Here is an 18,983-nt window from a genome sequence, read left to right as displayed (position 1 = left end):
AGCAGAGAATTCATCTAAAAAGTTGGTGGCAATGCAGCACGTCACATATTTTGACTAATCGTTTTATATCACCAGGTTTCTTTTAAATCTGTCATCTCCACAGTGAGGAAATAAAATCGCACTCCAGGCATTCACTTAAGATAACGCTTCTTCCTTTTCCAGGAGTTGGGGAGGGGGTGTTTATTTTGCTCTTTTTTTTTTTTTTTTTTTTTTTTTTTGAGGGGGATTGAGGTGACTTTATTGCTTCGGGTTTAAACATATGCCATTTGAGAAAATGTTTCCTTAATGAAAAGGAAGTGTTCAACGCTGCTTACAAGCAACACCTGTCAACACTGACTTTTTTAAGACGCGTTGGGAGGAAAACACAAGCACGAGCATCTGAAAGGCTGGCATTTACTGACAGCACTGGAACACCGAAGTTGGATGAAAAATTAATCCTGACTTTTTGTGCCCAAGGCTGCCAATAAAGAAGTTGGTCTGCCGGGGATGTCCCGCCGCCCGCCGGGGCGGCGCGGTCCCGCAGCAGCTCCCCTGCTCTGCCTGGCTGTGGGAGAGTATCACTTATCAGCGTTTCTGGAAGACCCAGGCTTATGGAAAGCTCTGCTTAGAGAAAAGTCGGTGGCACTTCACGTTTTTTCCACCCACGTTCATATCTCCGGAGGGCAAACGGCGCAAGCTGGACGTGGCTTCCCTGCCCGTAGCTCCTGTGCCGGGCTCTCTTCTCACCTTGCCCGTCCCTACCTCACCGCACTCACTTTTACCCCTGCAGGGACTCCCAGGCAGTTCCAGGCGCTGGCTCCTCGCCCGCCCGGTGCCGGTGCCGCCGGTGCCGCCGCTCTCCCGCGGGCGCGCCCGTCCCGCGGAATCCCCACGGGCACCCCCAGCGCGGCCGACAGGGGGCGCCGCCCCCCGCGCGGAGCGGCCGCGGGAACGGGGGGAGCCCGGGGAGCCCGGGCAGCCCAGAGCCGAGCGGGGTCGAGTACAGATCTTTAGTCGTCGTGGATAAAAAGAGATTAAAGGCTAAATTCTTTTTCTTTCTTTTTTTTTTCCCCCACTTTTTTTTTTTGGTCAATTTTAACCAACTACGGAAATGTAGAGCTTTCATCTTTTGATGTTTCCCAGAAAGAAACTGTTACATCGGTTGTGAAATTACATCGTCTCAGAGCCAGCGAACCAGCCGTGGAGTGCTAAAATAATTTAATTAAAAATAATAATAATATGAGGACCCGAGCTTCCGCAGAGGCACTTAAAAGCTGACACGTGCCCCTCCATCTCCCCTCTCCCTTGAGCTCCTGATGTTTCCTGACTGCCGTTTGATGGGAATAATTAAAAATAAGATAACCCCACGCTAGCTGGGGGCTCGCATCCATCACTTGCGGCGCGCTGTCCTCTCCCTGCCCCTGCACGGCCGACCCTGCCGTCCAGCCCTGCTCTGCAGGAGCAGAAGAGTGCAAAAAAGCAAATCGCTAAATTCATAAATCGAATGTTGGATTTTACCATATTAACCATAAATAAAATTGTAACCGGCTACCCACTTTCCCCCTAATACAAAACCCCTTCACCTGTATTTAAATAGCACGTCTTTAATTACAGCAGTTGGGGATGTATGAGGCTGAAATGAAATTAGCAGTCATTACCAGTCCTTTAACTCTGTGGTGCTTTTGATCAGCACTAAATTAGCTTTCCAGTCCTAACAAAGGCTCTATAGCAAGCAGTGGGCTGTAAATAAGACAGCTCGACCTGCCCTCAACACCTTTTCTCTTGTCAATCACAGCTCTATCATTCAGCCCAAGATTAACCTTTATCTACCAAATTCTTACCAAGGGAAAAAAAAAAAAAAAAAAGAGAGGGGGGGCGAAGAGGGGGAAATCCAACCTCAACTTTGCTAACTGTATCTAAAAAGAGTTTCCCTTTAAATGCTATTATAATGAACCAACATGTCAAATTCGGGCCTTTCCCAGCCCCGAGTGCATCAGAAGCAAGCGGCGGGCAGTTAAAGGTATTGATGATTTATTATCGGCTTGCCCGGGTGCGGACCCCGAGCAGCCGGAGCCCGGGCCGGCGATGTGCCGCCTCCGCCCGCGGTGTAGCCCCGCTTTGGGCGTGCGGGGAGCAGCGCGGGGCCGGCCCCCCTTTGCCGGGATTGGGCCGGGAGCCGCCGGGCAGCGCCGCGGGAGGAGCGGCCGCGCAGCGCCCACAGGGGGCGGCAGAGAGCGCCGCGCCCGGGGAGCCCCCGCCCGGCGGCCGCTCCGCGCCCCGCGCACCGCCCCGGCCGCGCCCGCGGAGCGCCCGGCCCGGGGCGCCTCCCGGCCCGCGAACCCGCGGAGCATCTCTGGGAGAGGCGCGGGGGCGTAGCGCCTGCCGCCCGGTGCGGTGCGCTGCCGGGGGCTGCGCACCTCTCCGCGGCTCGCCCCGCGGGGCAACGCCAAAATAGCGGCCCCGTCTGGAACGCCCCGGGGCCGCGGGGGAGAGATCCGGCTCTGCTGCAGCCCGAGCGCTCTCCGCGGGAGAGGAGCAGAGAGCACAGAGGCAGCCCGCGGACCGGGAGCGCCTCTGCCCAGGGCTTCGCTCGCGATGCGCGGCCGCGCAATTTCAGCCTAGCCCAAACCCGTGCGCGAGTCCCCGAGCTTAACGCGGTGGAGCTCAGAGTGGCGGGTCGTAGGTGGGAGCTACATTTCCCGATCGTTTTAAAGGTCACGGGGGAGGAGGGGGAAAAACTGTGAATGTCAAAGTTGTGCTGCAGCTACTTACATGTCGGTGCCAGAGCAGGGTGGTGGCTGTGAGCGGTTTGATTGGCAGCTCAACGCGAAAGTCCGCGCGGACTCCGGAGTCCGGCGCAGCCCCGGGGGTCTGAGCACTTTTCACCGGACAGAGGCAGTTGAAGGAAGCTCGCACGTCCCCTTCTCTTCTCCTCTCCTCCTCCATCCAGGACAGAGAATGAATCCATTTCGGTTTTTCTTCCCCCGGCTCTCTTTCCGTTTGCCTACACATCCTCCAAGTCCTAGCCCTAGCTCTTAACTGCAGTCCCTGGAACAAGAGGGGAAAAAATCGTTTATGGCTTAAAAAAAATTCCCAATGGCTGATTTTGTGTGTGTGTTATAAGAATGCACCCACAACAACAAAAAAGTCACTTCTCTGTCCCCCACCGTACAGCAGAAGAATAATAAAAAAGCTTTATATTTTTGCAGTGGGTATTCAAAGATAATTTGATGCCATTGTTTCTGCTACAGATGGTTCTTTTTAATACAATAACACTGCTCTTTGTGCATACTACACACAATAAAAATCGAAAGCGTTCTCCTGAATAACCATTTTGTTCTCGCTTGTATACAGGCCAACAAAAGCTGCCGTGAGGTAATGGGTTCTGTTTATTGAAGCCATAGAATAGAGGTTTGATAAAGATTTTTGTATATGGGGAAAAAAAATTAAAATAAAGACCTCGCAAGGTCGAGCTGATCTCTGCGTATTTATTACCACTGAAATATTTTATCAATATATTTCTTTGAGTTGCAGCTGCAGGGATCCCTCCTCCCCTCCCCCCATCCATAATCAGTCCAAACATCTGTTTCTTTGAATTTGGGGAGATCTACAGTCGTTCCCAGACCTAAAAATCTAGACTTTGAGAGCGAGTGGGGCGAAGCGGCTCAGCGCGAAGGCAGCGGGCGCTGGGGAGGCGAGGCTGAGCAGCCCCGGCCGTGCCCGTGCGCGCCTATCTTTGTGTGCCCGGCTTTGCAATCTGCTGTCCACGCACACGCACACACAAAGGCTCAAACTGCTGCTGACAGCCCCCGGGATTAGCCCACGGGATTTTCCTGCCCGCGGGCGCGCCGCCTGTCCCTGCGCTCCAACAGCCTCCGCAGCGCGCAGTTCCCGCACAGCGCGGCTCTTGCGCGGCGGCGCCGCCTCCCGCAAAGTTCCTGAGCGGCTGCGGAGCCTCCCCGCATGCGGGGTCGCGGCCCTGCCCCGCCGGGGCCGCGGAGCGCCGCGGGCAGCTGCAGCCGGGCGGCGGCGGGTGCGAGGGTGCTGCGGGCTCCAGCAGAGTTCTGCTGCGCTGCTAACTTTCTGCCAAGTAATGAATAAATTAGTGCCGCTGAAGGGGGAAATAAATGTTAGAGGGAGCCGCCAAGACCCACAGCGATTTTTGTCGTGGAAATAGTTTCACAGGACAAGAATTCTGCGCCCGAAAGTCGCCCCGTTACCTAGTTTGGGATCTGATTACGACTGTAGCGACTCGAAGAGAGCCCCAAAGAGGTAGAAAGTGCTTAGACAATAGGGCTCTGCGGGAAAGTTGTTAGTCAGTGACTGTGTTTGTCTACCTTTCTATAGGAATTAATGCCACAGTTCTCTGTGCCTCTGTAGGCTGGACTGACAGTAATCCACCTCTGTGACTTCTGCCCTTTGTGTTTTCACAAAACTCGGCTCACTTGTAGCACGACAACAGCACGGAATAATGACTTTAACCTTCAAACGTTCTTTAATTAGCTTTTCCAGCAAACTAAAAGATGTTCAAATGAGCCCTTTGACAAAAACTGACCTGAGCCTTCAAATTCTACTTTCACTTTTGGGACTAAGACGTTATTGGTTAGCAACTCGTCTGAAGTCATCTAATAAGGGATTATTTAGGAACTATTACCCACACGCCAATTAAAGCCTCTCCGATGAAATTCGGGAGACAAAGATAACCATCAAAACGGAAAATTAAACTATTTGCACATGGCTTGTTTTTCAACAACCCATTTTGCATCTCAGGATAAACATCTTCTCCCCAGCTCTCTCCGCCGGAGCGGGGAGGGTGCGGGGAGCCTCTGCGGGGCGGCCGCTGCCCCGCCGGAGCGGCCCCGCCAGCTCCGCACGCCTCCGCGAAGGGGCGGCGCTGCCGGGGCCGGGGAGCGCTGCTTGCCAGGCTTAACGCCAAGAGGGGACTCGTATGGAGGGTGGCAGAGCTCATCTCCAGCCGCAGAGCTCAGGCAACCTCCCGTCGTTTTACAGTAGCCTTTTCATGTTCAGGAGGCGGGAGGGGGAAGTGGCAGAAAAGAGCCAAGCGTGTCAAAGTTCAGGAAATCGTGCAAGAACTTTTCTAGGATTCTCCAAGAAAGTACCGCTTCTCCTGAAGGACTACTTTATTTCTTAGAGCAGGGAGGGAAAGAGATTAGTAGGAAATGCATATTTTGAACCTGCGGTGGTTCTTTGACATAAATGGGAACCAGGTTCTGAATAGTTTAATACTGACTTATCAATGAAAGATGATTTTTTTTTTTCTTTTCAGAGAGAACAACCCGATGGCTCAGAAATCTTATGTCGCTCTTAACCGCTGTATACAAATTTTGGAGAGAGTTTCCAAGCAAATTACAGCAGCATCCTACGGCAAGCTGACAAAGAGATTCCAGGAATGCCACGCACCTAGGAGGGAAATACGAATCCCTCTCTTTAGCCTGAAGCACGAAATTGGCTTAAAGCTAATTTTGCAGATAACCAGAAACGAAATCGCCCGTGTGTGGACCGGGTAGCTACAACTTTATAACGCTTTGCAGCAATTTCTAAGACTTTCTGGAGGGAAAGAAAAACAAACAAACAACTGTAAAAAAAGTGAACCGCATACTAGATGATCTCTGAGAGAAATTCGCATATCAACACGCATTTTCGCCCTTGGTCTGAGAAGGGCTGGGCTCTCACACGAACATTGGTACCCTTAAGTCTCTATGCCGAGACTGATCCCACCGGGTGGGAAAATGAGCGTCCTAGATTTTGACTTTCACAATTCATTTTAGGCTTGGGGAAATAACCCCCAGCAAAACAAAACATCCAAACCCAGACCACCTGCATCCAGGTGCATAGACAAAATAACGGATAACTCCAAATTTGCTATGTATAGATGTATCTCTAGGCTGCATATTCCAACAGACCAGTAAGGTGTTTGCCAGACACGGTCTCCCGTAGAGGAGTTGAGAGCATGACCCAACACTGTGTCTAGAAATAAAAATAATTTCAGAATTTTGGAGCTCCAACCCAGGATAAAACACTGAAGCTATTTTAAAGCAGAGTGGGAAGGTAGCGTTGCTGGTATTTCTCGCCCCAGTCAATGTTTCTGCCCCTGCCGTGACCGCAGTGCCACCGCTCAGCCCCAGCCTGTGCCTGGCTCCGCCGCGCACGGCCCGCGCTCCCCGCGCCGGGGCTCCCGGGTTAATCTTCCCCGGAGGAGCTGAGGTTCACACCACACGGGACAAGCCCTTCTTTCGCATCCTGGACCGCTGACAAGAGGGTTAAAGTTTAATACCGGCGGGCTGCCCGGGGGCCGAGCCCCGCGGCAGAGCCCACGCGGGTGGGGAGCGAGGATCCCCCGCGCCCCCGAACAGCGCTCGCTCGGCCGCTCCCATCCCGCGTGTCCCCCGGGACTCTTTTCCTGGGAGAAGGGTCTTCCCAATCCATTTCCAGAAGTTCTCAGCCTCTCCTTTCACTTTAGCAATGTTCACGCTTTTTTAACCAAAAAGCAGCGAGTGGTAGCCGGGGTGTGGTGCCCGTGCGTGCTCCAGAGATGCACACCCGGCAGGGCTGGGCACGCTTTGCAGCGCGCTGCAGCCTCAGCGGAACACTCGGGACACCCCGCTGGGATTTTCTGGCTGCTGCCCCCAGCCCTCAGGGAAATGAAGGGAGAACCAAAAGCAAAGAGGCTCCAGCACACAAGAGTGGCTCTCGAGGAGCAGCAGGTTTGCAGGGCAGGCAGGCCTTTTGCTGCACGGAAATCTATGGAAGAACTTTATATGCGCCTCCTCCTAGAACTGCAGAGTTTTCTTCTGTGTAGCTTTTATTTTTTTCTTTCTTTTTTTTTTTTTTTTTTCATGGTTGCTATGAAAGAGCCTGCTCATTTATTACCTCAACACTTTTTGCAATAATTTTGCTATGGGTAGCTGTGTTGCTAAATATGCCTTTAGTGAAAGATGACAATTGGTATAAGATAAATTTGTCCTGAGAAGAAGTGTAGAAAGAAAAGCACCAGTGATAATCTGTATTTTGTTCAGCTATCTCTTGGACTTGATACTTAAATACATTCAGCTCCTTAGATGTCAATTTTCTTTGGAACCAGACAGTTTTTTCCATACTAAAGATTAATTTATCAAATAACTAACACTTGTTTGCAACAGCTCTTAAATTCCTGTGTATGTTATGTCTACATTGCAAATATTTATTGATTCTGAACGTGTTTTGGCAAATGAAATGAAAATAAACATACAATGAGCATCCATGTGCACGCAGTATATTCACACTTTACTCTGCATATCTCATGTACATGTTGTACATTGTACATATAATAAAATACAGTCTGGGGCCTGTGTAATGCTGCACATTTATAGGAGCCAGGAACTCCTTTCACACACACTTCCACGTGTTCACATGACATTTGCATGTGCTCTTTACATCTTAAATACTGTGGGAAACATCATTTTGACTATATTGGAGTAAAGTGACAATTCACAACCTGCAAGGAAGTAATTTCACAAAACTTACATTTTTCTTGCATCCTATTGCTGCTGTGAGCAGCCTGGAGCTGGAAAGGAGAGCTCCAATCTCGGCAGGAGGACCCCAGGGAAGTTCAGAGAGCTCTTCACTTGGAATATTTTGACTGGCACTTTTTTTCATCATCATTCATATAAGATATAAGGGGTCAATTTTGGGAAGTTAATTTCTTTCTCTGTGGTTTCAATAAAGTTTTAAGTAGCCCTTGAAACTGTTTCAACAGTAGCATCTGCTGATCCCCATAATTTGCAGTTTCTTACTGACTTTATGTGGTAAATTCAATTTTTTTGGAAACGCCCACACTTAGACTCTCACAATATTTGCCTGCTGTTATTTTAATTTTTTCTCCAAGACCGGCTTTCACTGTAACCACCACAGAACTCAAGTCAATCAGGGCCCATAATGGGCCACAACAAATGGTAGCACTTCTTCCTCTGAACAACACAGGCCCTACAAGGAATCCCTCCTCATGATTTGAAACCCTCCACCGAATTACAGAGTAGCAATTCCAAGGTTCCTGACAGGTCAAGAAATCCAGGTTATTTGAAAGAACATTAATAAATGAGAATATGCAGAAATGATGAATATAGTTATTTGCAGCAGGAAAAGGGCAAAACCCTCATACTGCAGCTGGCACTGAATTAAAAAGTATACAGAGGATTAGATATCAACCACTTCTATCAAATGCAAGGCCCAGGAACCTAGGGGGAGTGAAGTGTGTAAGAACAGATGCTTAGAAGGTAAAACACCCCAATTAACCTCATTATCTGTTACAAAACTGTACTATTAATATTCTGTGTTTTTTCAATTCACTGTTGTTGTTGTTGTTGAAGAGAATCTGTTGACTAGCATGTGTTTTGCTGTAGTCTCTCAAATCAGCACTGCCCTTCTTAAGGTCAGGAGAATGTATCTTAAAACATTCATATATTTAAAAAATATGTATTGTCATTTTAATAGGCACTGTGGATAGTTTAATTTGTATCTGTATTAAATTAAACATATGGTGAACAGGGTATAATAGATTTTCTATAATTTAGCTGCCAATGTGGCAACAGAAGCCAGTTACTCTCACCAGCAGACTTGTCAGTGGTTTGTTTACTAGCTTATTTGAATTAAAATAAAGCTTCGCTTCTGCTGACTGCACATCATTATCTATGAGACCATAATCCTGCTAGCAAATCCTATATCTTCCAGAACTGGCTCTTTTGTTTGGGATTACTGAGAGCTTAGCCTATAACAAAGAGGAATAAGGCATCCCTCTCATCCTCGTAATTAAGTGTGGGGAGTAATTTAGAAACAAACCCAGAAAGATGTACAATTTGGAGTTCTGCTTCTATACAGGATTGGGGAACAGAAGACAAACACTGATTATGTTAGCACAATATTTAAACTATTAAATACTGTACAACAGGAATTCAGCTTTAAAAAGAAATGGCAGCTATCAATAAAGTATTAAGTTGTTTTACTCTAGAGACATTTTTTTACCTGTCTAAAGGTATGCTGGCAAATTTGGGCGGAGCTTGAAGATGACCATTTAAAATGTTTTTCTATAGGCATACATTACCTATATATCACTTTTAGAAGATCTTTATTTTTAATTTAAAGAGGATAATTTAATATATGGACCGTTATTTGTTTTTTAAAGTACCCTTTAAATGTTTTAACTATTTCTGAGCAAAAATATTCTCTAGGAATATGAATATCTCTGAATATTCTTGCTTAAGTTCTCTATTTTGATACCACCAAGATTTATATTTTCCTTTGGGAAAACAAGTAGCTTGAAGTTGCTAGCATTTTACAGCCACCTTAGAAATGACCATAACATTCATCAAGAAAATAGAAAATATTTTAACATAGGTATTTTGAGGTCACTCTAAATTATAGCAGCAAACTTTTGACTCTGGTGCTCAAGCTGTATTCATGTCACCCAAATCTGTTTATTCTCAAAACAAGAGTTATTCTATATACAAGTAATAGAAATTAATAACTAGGTCACAAAAAATAGAAGCTTAGGGAGTGCACAGATACACAATATCTATTTGCAGAGGGCTAATAAGGACAGGGGTTGATTTATAAAAGTCTTCGACATTAATTGTCACAGATGGGAATTCTGAGAACCTCTGTGAAACCAAATGAGGCCCTAGTGAATTATAAAGCAGGTCCTTAGACTTTAAAAACATTTAGGCAAAGTGACAGTTCAGAACATCTGTTAGCCTTCTGTCTGAGTATAAACTGGATGTCATGGAGTGCACAGCTGTAGGCATTTTCTGCCTCTTTTTGCCAACATCTGTCACAGCATTACAGTAATATAGGTAATTATCAACACCTCATATAAACTGTTTGCTATTTTAATTTCTGAATAAGTAAAATTAGCATTATACCCTTTTGCAAAAAAAAAAAAAATTAAAAAAAAATCATCCAGCCAGGGAAGAATTCACATTCCCTTTTAAAGCTGAATGACAGATCTCATCATTTTAGGAGAGCTGAAATTCAGACAAAAATCTCTACTACAAATAAAGTCCTTAGGATAACATAAAAGACTTAGGTGAGAACAAGTTTAAATATTCTCCTTTTCTCTCTCTGTCTCTTAAAAAAAGACATCTAAGTCTCATCTGTCATAAGCAGAGAAGATCAGTAGCAAGAAAAGATAGGAAACCGTTAATCATCTGTTTTTTCCATGCACAAGCAGCTGTCAAATGATGTATGTTTTACCACAGTAACAAAGCCAAGGGCTCATCAGCACCAAGCAGTTTTACTGTCAGCTGGTCATCCTTCTTCTCAACAGTGAGAAAGTAAGAGATCACCTTGGAGCAGGGCACAGGAGCTCAACCTCACCAGCTGAGGCTGGAGTGAGCAGGGAAATAACCCACAGGACCTCCAGAAACAGAGGCACTTGCCATGGGTCCCCTGAAACTAAGCAGGAAGGGGTACACAGGAAGAGATGCTCCAAACAAAGAGGCCTCCAAGCCAACTTCTCAAGACCGCATTCAGTTACCCCATCAAGAGACAGAAACCACTGCCCAGTCCTGAGGATCATCTACTTGAGCGTGGGAGCACAGAGAAGGTTGCAAAAAGTGACTATGTACTTTGGGCTCTTTTTAGTTTGAGTTTTGGAGGTCCAGGTGATACACTTTGTGAGAGCATGACTGGCAGAAGGCAGCTTCTTATCATTTGTGATAATCAGGCTTCTGTGAGATGTTTCTAGCTGAACACCAAGATCATCAGCCTTTGATAGCAGTGTCTGACTTGGTGGTCGTCCTAATGAAAGTGATTTTGTGAGGGCCTTTCGCTGTCTTTTAGAGCACAGGATAAAAAAATGGGAGAACAACAAAGCAACTGTCTAACAACAGCAGTGGCAACATGTCAGCCTGAACCTGCAAGTATGAACCTGGTGATAGAAAATAATCACGTGGCAATGAGTTTCACAAAATTTCATGGAAGCAATGATCATCCCCAGCTCACACTCATTTTGCTTTCACCACAAAGAGAATAGCACCTCTGCTAGAAGTTAATGTTCCAACATGGAAAACCTGAAAAAGTGCCGTTAGCTCCTTTTATAAAGGAGGCATATGGAACAAAGTGGTCACCAATATGCTATTTTTAGTGCCCGAACTACAGTCCAAAATATAATACCCAATTACTTGATATAGTGCTCTATACACTGTCTGAACAACAATAGTGGAGTGAGAAGCAAGAGAAAGCACCAGAATATGGTTTTGAAGTCATTCAGATTTCATGTATTTTATTTTCTTCTAAAAATAAAGGCTTTGAAAAGAGGTGCAGGGTTGTCCAGGCTGAAGGAGGCGTGGGGGAGGGTGGGGAAGAGAAGAGCTGAAAGGGAGATGAGAGCACATGGAGGTAGAGAAAGAAGAGAGAGAGACCTTGACTAGAGAAAAGGACAGCTAGGGCACAGATAGCCAGAAATCTAGAGAAAAGAAAGACAAAATGCATCTGGGGGGCACAGTCAGTCAGAGGAAGCCATGCACACAGCTGTACATTGAACCTATAGGAAAGACCACAGCTCACCACAAGCTATCCTGTTGGGGACAATACTGGATTTTACTAATTCTGCCATTTCCCCTGATTTCCACTCTGGTGGACTGTGAACTGTGGTGCTGTGGTGGCTGAGCTGCAGATGCATATATTTTTTACAGTCTCTGCTAGCAATGTAGTAATTTTACAGAGGACAACTCTGTGCCAGTATGGTTTGTGGCTGATCCAGCAACTTTGGAAGTAGATGCACACATCCCTTACTGTCTAGCATTCTTATTTTCCCCATCTCTGTCTCTTACTGCCTCCTCAGCATTTATTACATGCCTCCTCCTATTTTCTTCTTGTGCACAGTCAAAATTAGCAGAAATTGTGGATCTGTTCCATGCAGTCTGAGGTCCACCACTCTAACAAAGCCAATTCAGTGGTGAGGATTGTTTCCACTATAGTCTTAAACCACTTATGAGATATTTGTAGGCTGAGACTATTTCTTTCAAGAGCTCCAATCCTCCATTGAACAATTATTGCTCTGGCTTTTCTTGCCAACTGTATCACTGTATCCAGGTGGATGCCAGGCAGGTTTTACCAAATTAATAAGGTGCAGGATAAACATTTTCCTCCTACTTTTGGTTTCAGCGTTAGGATTCTCAAACATTTATTTTAACACTTGCAAATACAACTATCTTATGTATTCCCATCACCCTACTCCCTAAATGCACTGTTCAAATGTCAAAGAGTATGTGAGCTATTGCAGATCACATAATAGATGCCTACACATTCACTATTCTAGTAATATTTATTATTGAAACAGACTGTTTTGTAAAGAGCTTTGAGATACCTAGGCCATAAAAAGTGTGATATAAAACAAAATGCTATTCAGTTCAATAGATGTCTGATAAGAAAAGAACCCTAAAATTTGAACAGTTCCTCCTCCCCTTAATCAGCCTTAACAATGGTACCCTAGTCTTGGTGCTCCTGCACACAGCAATATCTGTCTTTTAAAGAGAGGAATAGGAACGTGCCACTAAAAGAGAGTGCTCATTGGTAGAACATTGTTAGGTGCTTTATAATTGATAGTTTTCAGCATCAGCACAAAGGTGAGGGCTTTAGCCTTGAATACTACTCACTAACAATATACCCACATACAGAAAACTAGTGCTAAATGTATTTATTAAAATAAATGCTTTAAAATAGTCTGCTTTTCATACAAAGTAATTATCTTACACTATGTGTAAAAGGTACTTTTGTAATCAATGGTATACAACCAGCTTGAGATACAACCACACACACATCCCATTACACACAGTGATGCTCATCAGTTTGCATGGGACTGAATAATTTCATTATGTTCTGTAGCTTAATTCTTCAATTCCTGTAGCTTCAGCTGGAATTCATCCAGATCAGCCCTGTTTTCTAAGATTAAATCAAAATACTTCAAGGCCACAACTAACAAATAGCACAATCAGCTCTAAACATAGAAGAAGGTATTTCATACTTTTTAGAGGCTCATAGTTCCTGTTATAATAGTGCCAAAGCAACAGGATTTTTTTCCATTCCTTTTTTTCCCCCTTTTTTTTTCTTTTTGGCACTTCTAACTTATTAATTACCAAAGGACAAGAGAAATATTTTCTGCGTATGAATGAATTTTGTAGCAGTCAAAATGGACAGTAGCAGCCAGCTGGAGCATTTTAAATGCTCTAAATTTTCACAAGTCCTGCCTAAGAAGATAACCACTAACAAGCTAATGTATTAATTTGCTTTTTTAAAATTCATTGGATGTTCCAGCACAGTCAAGCAATAAAAGAAAAGGTAAAAACCAGAAAAAAAATCATATAGTGATTCATACAGGTCATGTTGTTTTCTACTGAACTGGACAAAAATAATCTCACTAGTAGAATTAGATGATTAATCATAAGGGTAAAATGTTTTAATTACTAAAAATGTTTAGTTTAATTTGGTTATCTCTATAATCCCATCATCTCTTCTAATTAATTCATTTGCAACTATTTGGATGACCATCAATTTATTCATAAAAATTATTTGAGGATTGCAGGTTATGCAAATTCTGTTGCTAATTAGTTAATGGCTACATTCACCCTGTCAGTGTCTGATGATCAGATACTCATGCTTATAATTCTTATGCCTACAAACATTTTTTCATACAATGCACCAGAATATTTCTGTACTTGCACAGAGCGGACAGCACTGATCTTGAGTGGCTTTTTCCCCCAGGATCAGTGTTTCCATGGCGAGTCCTGTGGGGATCTATCTTGTCTTTTCTTCTCCGCAGTAGGCATTTAGGGATAATAAAATAGTTAGTGAAGAGGTATGTTCTCTGCTATTTTCAATAAGCTGATGACAGTCAACATTACAATCCAGACCCTCAAAGGCACTGGGAAATCAAAGAGCCTTAGGCTCCTCAGTACATTCATCCACACGAGCCTACATCTCCCAAGTAGCTGATTTATCCTTTTAAATGTTCCACCTTGTGGGGACAGGGACACAGAGCAGAGTTAAATGACCAAAGATTTCTGGATAAGATTGAAATAATGCTGGCTGATCATCAAATGACAGTGACACGACTTCTCTACCTTTGATTTTATCCTCCCTTTGTAATGCCCATGGACAATGTGGAGCTGTTGTTGGCCCTCACTGCTGCTGGGTGCACAGTGACAATGTCCAGGACATTGGACAGCTTAGTATCCAGAGAAGCAGAAAGGAACTCTGCTGCTAATTCTAATTTTTAATTGATATTCCCTTAAACACTCGTGGTAGCACTACTCAGGTAATGATAAAAGCTAAACTAGAAAACCAGAATCCTGTAGACTAATTTAGTTCTGTTATTATAGATCCCAGGATCCCATCCAGCCTAATATTTATAAATAGTTCCACTAGAAAAAAATCACTGATGAACTTCAGCACATGGGTAGCTGCTGGACTGCAGCCTCGGTGAGTCAATTCATTTTGTTAGTACTGCTCCTCCAGTGCCAAATGCTTGAAATTTGCCTTTTGTGTCCTTTTTCTACATTTACTCATGCTTTACTCATACTAAATATCATGATATCATTTAAGATGCTCCAATTATGGAAAAAAAAATAATCCAAGTGAAAAGTCCTTTGCAATGCACATCATCTCCACATTCTATTGCCATTACAATGTTCAATTTTCAGAGTACCAAGCATAATTTTCTTTTCCTTACACTTTTTTTTTCTGGTATCTTGTTATATTTCCATTAGAACTCTGGAAAAGGATGTATTTCGGTGGATGATAAGATTAAAATATTTAATAGATGCAGCAGCTATTCTACATTTCAGAATGACTAAATTTAGTCCTACTAAGAAAGCAGAAGTTTCACATTTCTTTTAATCAGGACACTTTTTGCAGATTAAGTGACACATTACTTTTATTTAAGGAAAGTAAGAAAGAGCATTTTTTTTTATTCTAAGCATTCCATGTAATTAAGGACACAAATTATAAACAAAATGATACATGCACACACATAGATTTGAAAAAGCCACTTAAATGGCCAAATCACAGAAATCCTCATATGAGCTAATTTACTATCACTTCCTGCTTTAAAATAGCCCAGAAATAGGGTGCTCTATTGGGGACAGTGAATAACAATTTATTTCTAGTGTGTATAAGCCAGCTTAGCAGTTTCAGGATGGTAATCAGACTTTTCCAGTACCTTCCACAGACTTTCATAGCTTTATTTTGTGTGATTGCAGATTAGAATAGCACAAGACCTGATTACATGAAATCTGATACCAGAAGAATGGTGGCACCATGGCTGCATCCAGTCCTGCATCCTCCTGCAAGTGTCCAGTAGAGCTGCAGGACAGGGTGAGCAGAAAGTGGCAATTCCTTGCCATATTCACCTCATGTTCAGCCACATGAAGATCAGGAACTTTCTGGGTCTAAGACATATTTTAATAGGATTTTGGAGTTTTTTTCATTCCTTTATTTGCCCCCTCCTTTTTTTTTTTTTAAAAAATTTCCTAATCCTGTAAGCATTACCAAAATTCCATGGCAATGAGTTTCACAGATGGATTATGGACAATGTGGAAACACCACTTCTCAGTTTGTTTTTAATCCTCTGCCTAATAATTTTCTTTGCCCTCATTCCTTGCTCTGGCTTTTGCTGATTCTGCTTAGGAGATTACTGTCACTATCTTTTCTCAGCTACTTCCCACTGGAAGTTCCCATTCCAACAAACCTGCACATATACTCAGTCTGTGAACATGTTCCATTAAAATTATCTAGTTTATCTTGGAAAAGTTCATGAGCAATTTCTATTGCTTATTTAGTTTTTGATTAATTTTTCCTTTGGTTGTTTGCTTTAATTACATTTTTGTTTAATCACATTCATTGTTTGCTGACAGAACACATGCAGTTCTGCCAGCAAGTGTCCAGCTGCCATAAATGATTATAGGGAAGGACAAGAAGGGACAAGGAGTGGTTGGTAACTTTTCAACCAGATCAGCAACACATTCTTAACATGAATTCACATGAATGCTCCCCAGGCTTCAGGAGTCACAGTGTCACCATGGAGTCGTGGCTTTATGTCTGTCATGCCAACAAGTGGAAATTTGTATGGGAACCCACTGGGATGGAAAAAGGAGTCTGTGAGTGGTTCTCTGCAGTTTGCTGGTTGGAAAGAGCATGGCAAACCTGGTCCTAGCTTGGCAGGAGGGTTATGATGTGACTCTTCCTCCACAGCCCTTCTTTACAAGTAAATGGAAACTGTTCACCTCTCCTGGCCTCTGTTTTTGCTATTTTGAAAAGATTTTGAGTTATTTATCTTTTTTTGGTCTTTTTTTTTTTCTTTTTCAATATGAGGATTTTACTTCAGAATTATCTCCACTGGCTGCAGTTACTTCCTAGTCTAAAATGATAATAAATAATAGTTTACTTGCCATTGGAAAGGAAGGGTTTGTCTGCCTACAATAAACATCCTATGGAATCCTAACTGCCTGTCTGCAATTATGCTTCAGGTAACACCACCATCCAGATATCTTTCTTTTTTTTCCTATCAAAAATTGAAACTGCAAGAGGAAACATTGAAACAAAGAGAGGAACTGCAACATTTATTTCAGCAGTTAGAGTAGTTTCCACTGGACTTAGCAGAGAACTCAATGTTCCCGTCAGTGGACTTGACATTCTTAACTCTGAGGACATCACAGAAAGCTCTTTGCCCAGGGCACAGGAGCTGCTCTACAAATTGTCAGATTCTTGTTCCAAAATATCCAAAGCTTGCCAAGCCTTTGGGTCTGTTGTATTATCCATCTTTGGTTCATCATCTATTCAAACTTTTGGGAACAGTGTGGGAGAATTATTTTCATTTCTGGGTAACAGAGTGTCTGGCTTGCATTTCACTTCTATTTGTGGCTGTTTTTCATTTAATCATTTGAGTTTTCAGATGAGAAGATGTTGCAGGATTTATAATTTGTCAGTAAGTGAGTATTTAATAAAGATTGGGACAGATATCTGATACTCAAATAACACAAAAAAACCTTTTACTTGTTGGAATGACAAAGGCCCTGACTGATTTAGCACCATTTTCTCAAGTCTTTCCTCAGAAAGTACTTTGTCTTTTTCTTATTACTCTCATGTTTAATCTTGTGAGTTGCTGTTCCTCCTGCCAGCATCTGCTGGAACATAAATGATTCTAAACCAAGATGATCTGTCAACTGAAAACAATACTAGGACATTTATTTTTAGATATTTTGAATAAAAAGTTAGTTGTGTCTACCTTGAGGCATTTGGAAAATATAAGCCAAATTAAGGAAAAGAGTGAACTCAAATTTAGTTTGCATTAGTTCAAGGAAATAAATTCCTGCAAAATAACTTTTATTCAGAATAATCTGGCTTTTCTTTGTCTGTATCCCTGCCTCATTGAGTTAGTTACTTTTTCTAACTTTTTTGTTCAGCTAGTGAGTCCAGAGAGCAGCAGGGTGTGTCATTTGTCCCCAGCACTGCAGCAGCTCCCCCCCTTCACCAGAGCTTCCCTGAGTACCTGACTAAACACCCTGTTTTTTTTCACTGGCAAAATATAAGGAGCCTGCAAGAGAAAGGAAGTATAAAGGTGCTTTCTTGCTATGTTTAACAATTAATTTGATTGCTTTCATTAGCTACTGTTACTCACTTGATGAAAGTTGTGCATAACCAGGGGTGATTCAGTAGCTGCTGTCGCAGTATAAAGTACAGGAAGCTGGAGGAGCTGGCCTGGGAAGATTCCCTTCCTGCACAAGGACAGCAGGGCTGTGCTGGCAGCAAAGTGAAAGCTCATTTGTTCCTTTCCCAGCACCAGGCAGCAGAAATCAGAAATGAGAAGAGTTGGCTAAGACACTGTACTCCAGTGGCAGCTGATTGCCAGGGAAGTTTGGAGTCTTGCAGCCTGGCAGAACTGAAGGGCAGCTTTACAGTCCCTGCCCTTTCTTCTCAACCCCATGTCATGTCAGAAACCAACCAAAGCTCCATAAAGCCAGGGGATCAGGTTTGGTGTTCATTACTTTTTCTAGGCCCCCTTTTCCCGGAGCTCAAATTCAAATTTGTAAAAAGAAAAAACTCAATGCTGCTATTTTGGGTTTTTTAAAGAGATTTCAGTGTTGCTAACATCTCATTTTTATGACCAACACTGTTGTTTTAAATGGTATCAAAACCAAAATGAAAATACTTAATACATGAAATTTGAAAAATAGTTTTTTCTTTTCATAAATCTCCCAAATTAAAATATTGTTTCATTCAAAAAGTTTGTTTTCCTCAGTTTGGAGACACAAGTAGAAATTGGATGATAATAGAATACAGCTCTACTGTTAAGTCCCATATTTATTTTTGATCTTTGATCCAAGCACAATGTATGTTTTGAGCATAATTACACATAATTATAATATTTCTTCATAATGTGATTTTCCAATAATTTTGAAGAAACTTTTTACATACAACATATTCTAAACTTCTGCCACTGTTACTGATTTATATCCTCACTGTTAAAAAAATCATCCTTTAAACTGAAAATGTGGGTACTGTCAAGTGAGATCCTTGGAAATTTTCACATAAGATAGGCTAATCCTTGGGAAGAATCCCATCTGTGTGGCCGAGCTTTTCTCTTCTCATGGTAGTTTCTATGAGTTGTGAGGTTATTGATACTTGGCATTTTCCTAGATTTTCAAGAGATTTTCTTCTCAGTTATTTTGTTCTCAGATAACTGAGAAACATGGACATGAGGACTAAGAATTTTCACCTGATTTTCTGGGATAGCCTGCATTTGGTGAACAGACCCAAGGCTGTCAGTAACCAATACCCCTGAGGGAACACTTAAAGCAGTTTTCTCCACACTCGTGCCTGCATTGCAATACTACTGGGAAGCAATCAAGGCATACTCAGCTGTACCCAGATAAAGATGATAGAAAGCTTTATTCACAAGCATTTTTCCCCTAAATAACCTCAAATTGCAGATTATTCACCCAGTGCAGCCTAAC

The 18,983-nt window shown here is 43.1% G+C and overlaps 1 long non-coding RNA gene across 1 annotated transcript in view; it reads right to left on the bottom strand.

Annotated features, from left to right (window-relative positions):
- Positions 1-18,983, bottom strand: part of LOC103815318 (uncharacterized) — a 247,591-nt gene that overhangs the window by 32,619 nt on the left and 195,989 nt on the right. Inside the window, exon 3 of the long non-coding RNA XR_007778251.1 lies at positions 2,752-3,027. This is a non-coding gene — a long non-coding RNA (uncharacterized LOC103815318). The remainder of the gene's footprint in view (positions 1-2,751; positions 3,028-18,983) is intronic.

The sequence above is a fragment of the Serinus canaria genome, chromosome 9 (assembly GCF_022539315.1).
Source record: "Serinus canaria isolate serCan28SL12 chromosome 9, serCan2020, whole genome shotgun sequence".
NCBI classification, from domain to species: domain Eukaryota; kingdom Metazoa; phylum Chordata; class Aves; order Passeriformes; family Fringillidae; genus Serinus; species Serinus canaria.
Note: the sequence above shows the minus strand (reverse complement) of the source record. Positions and strands in the feature narration are given on the sequence as shown.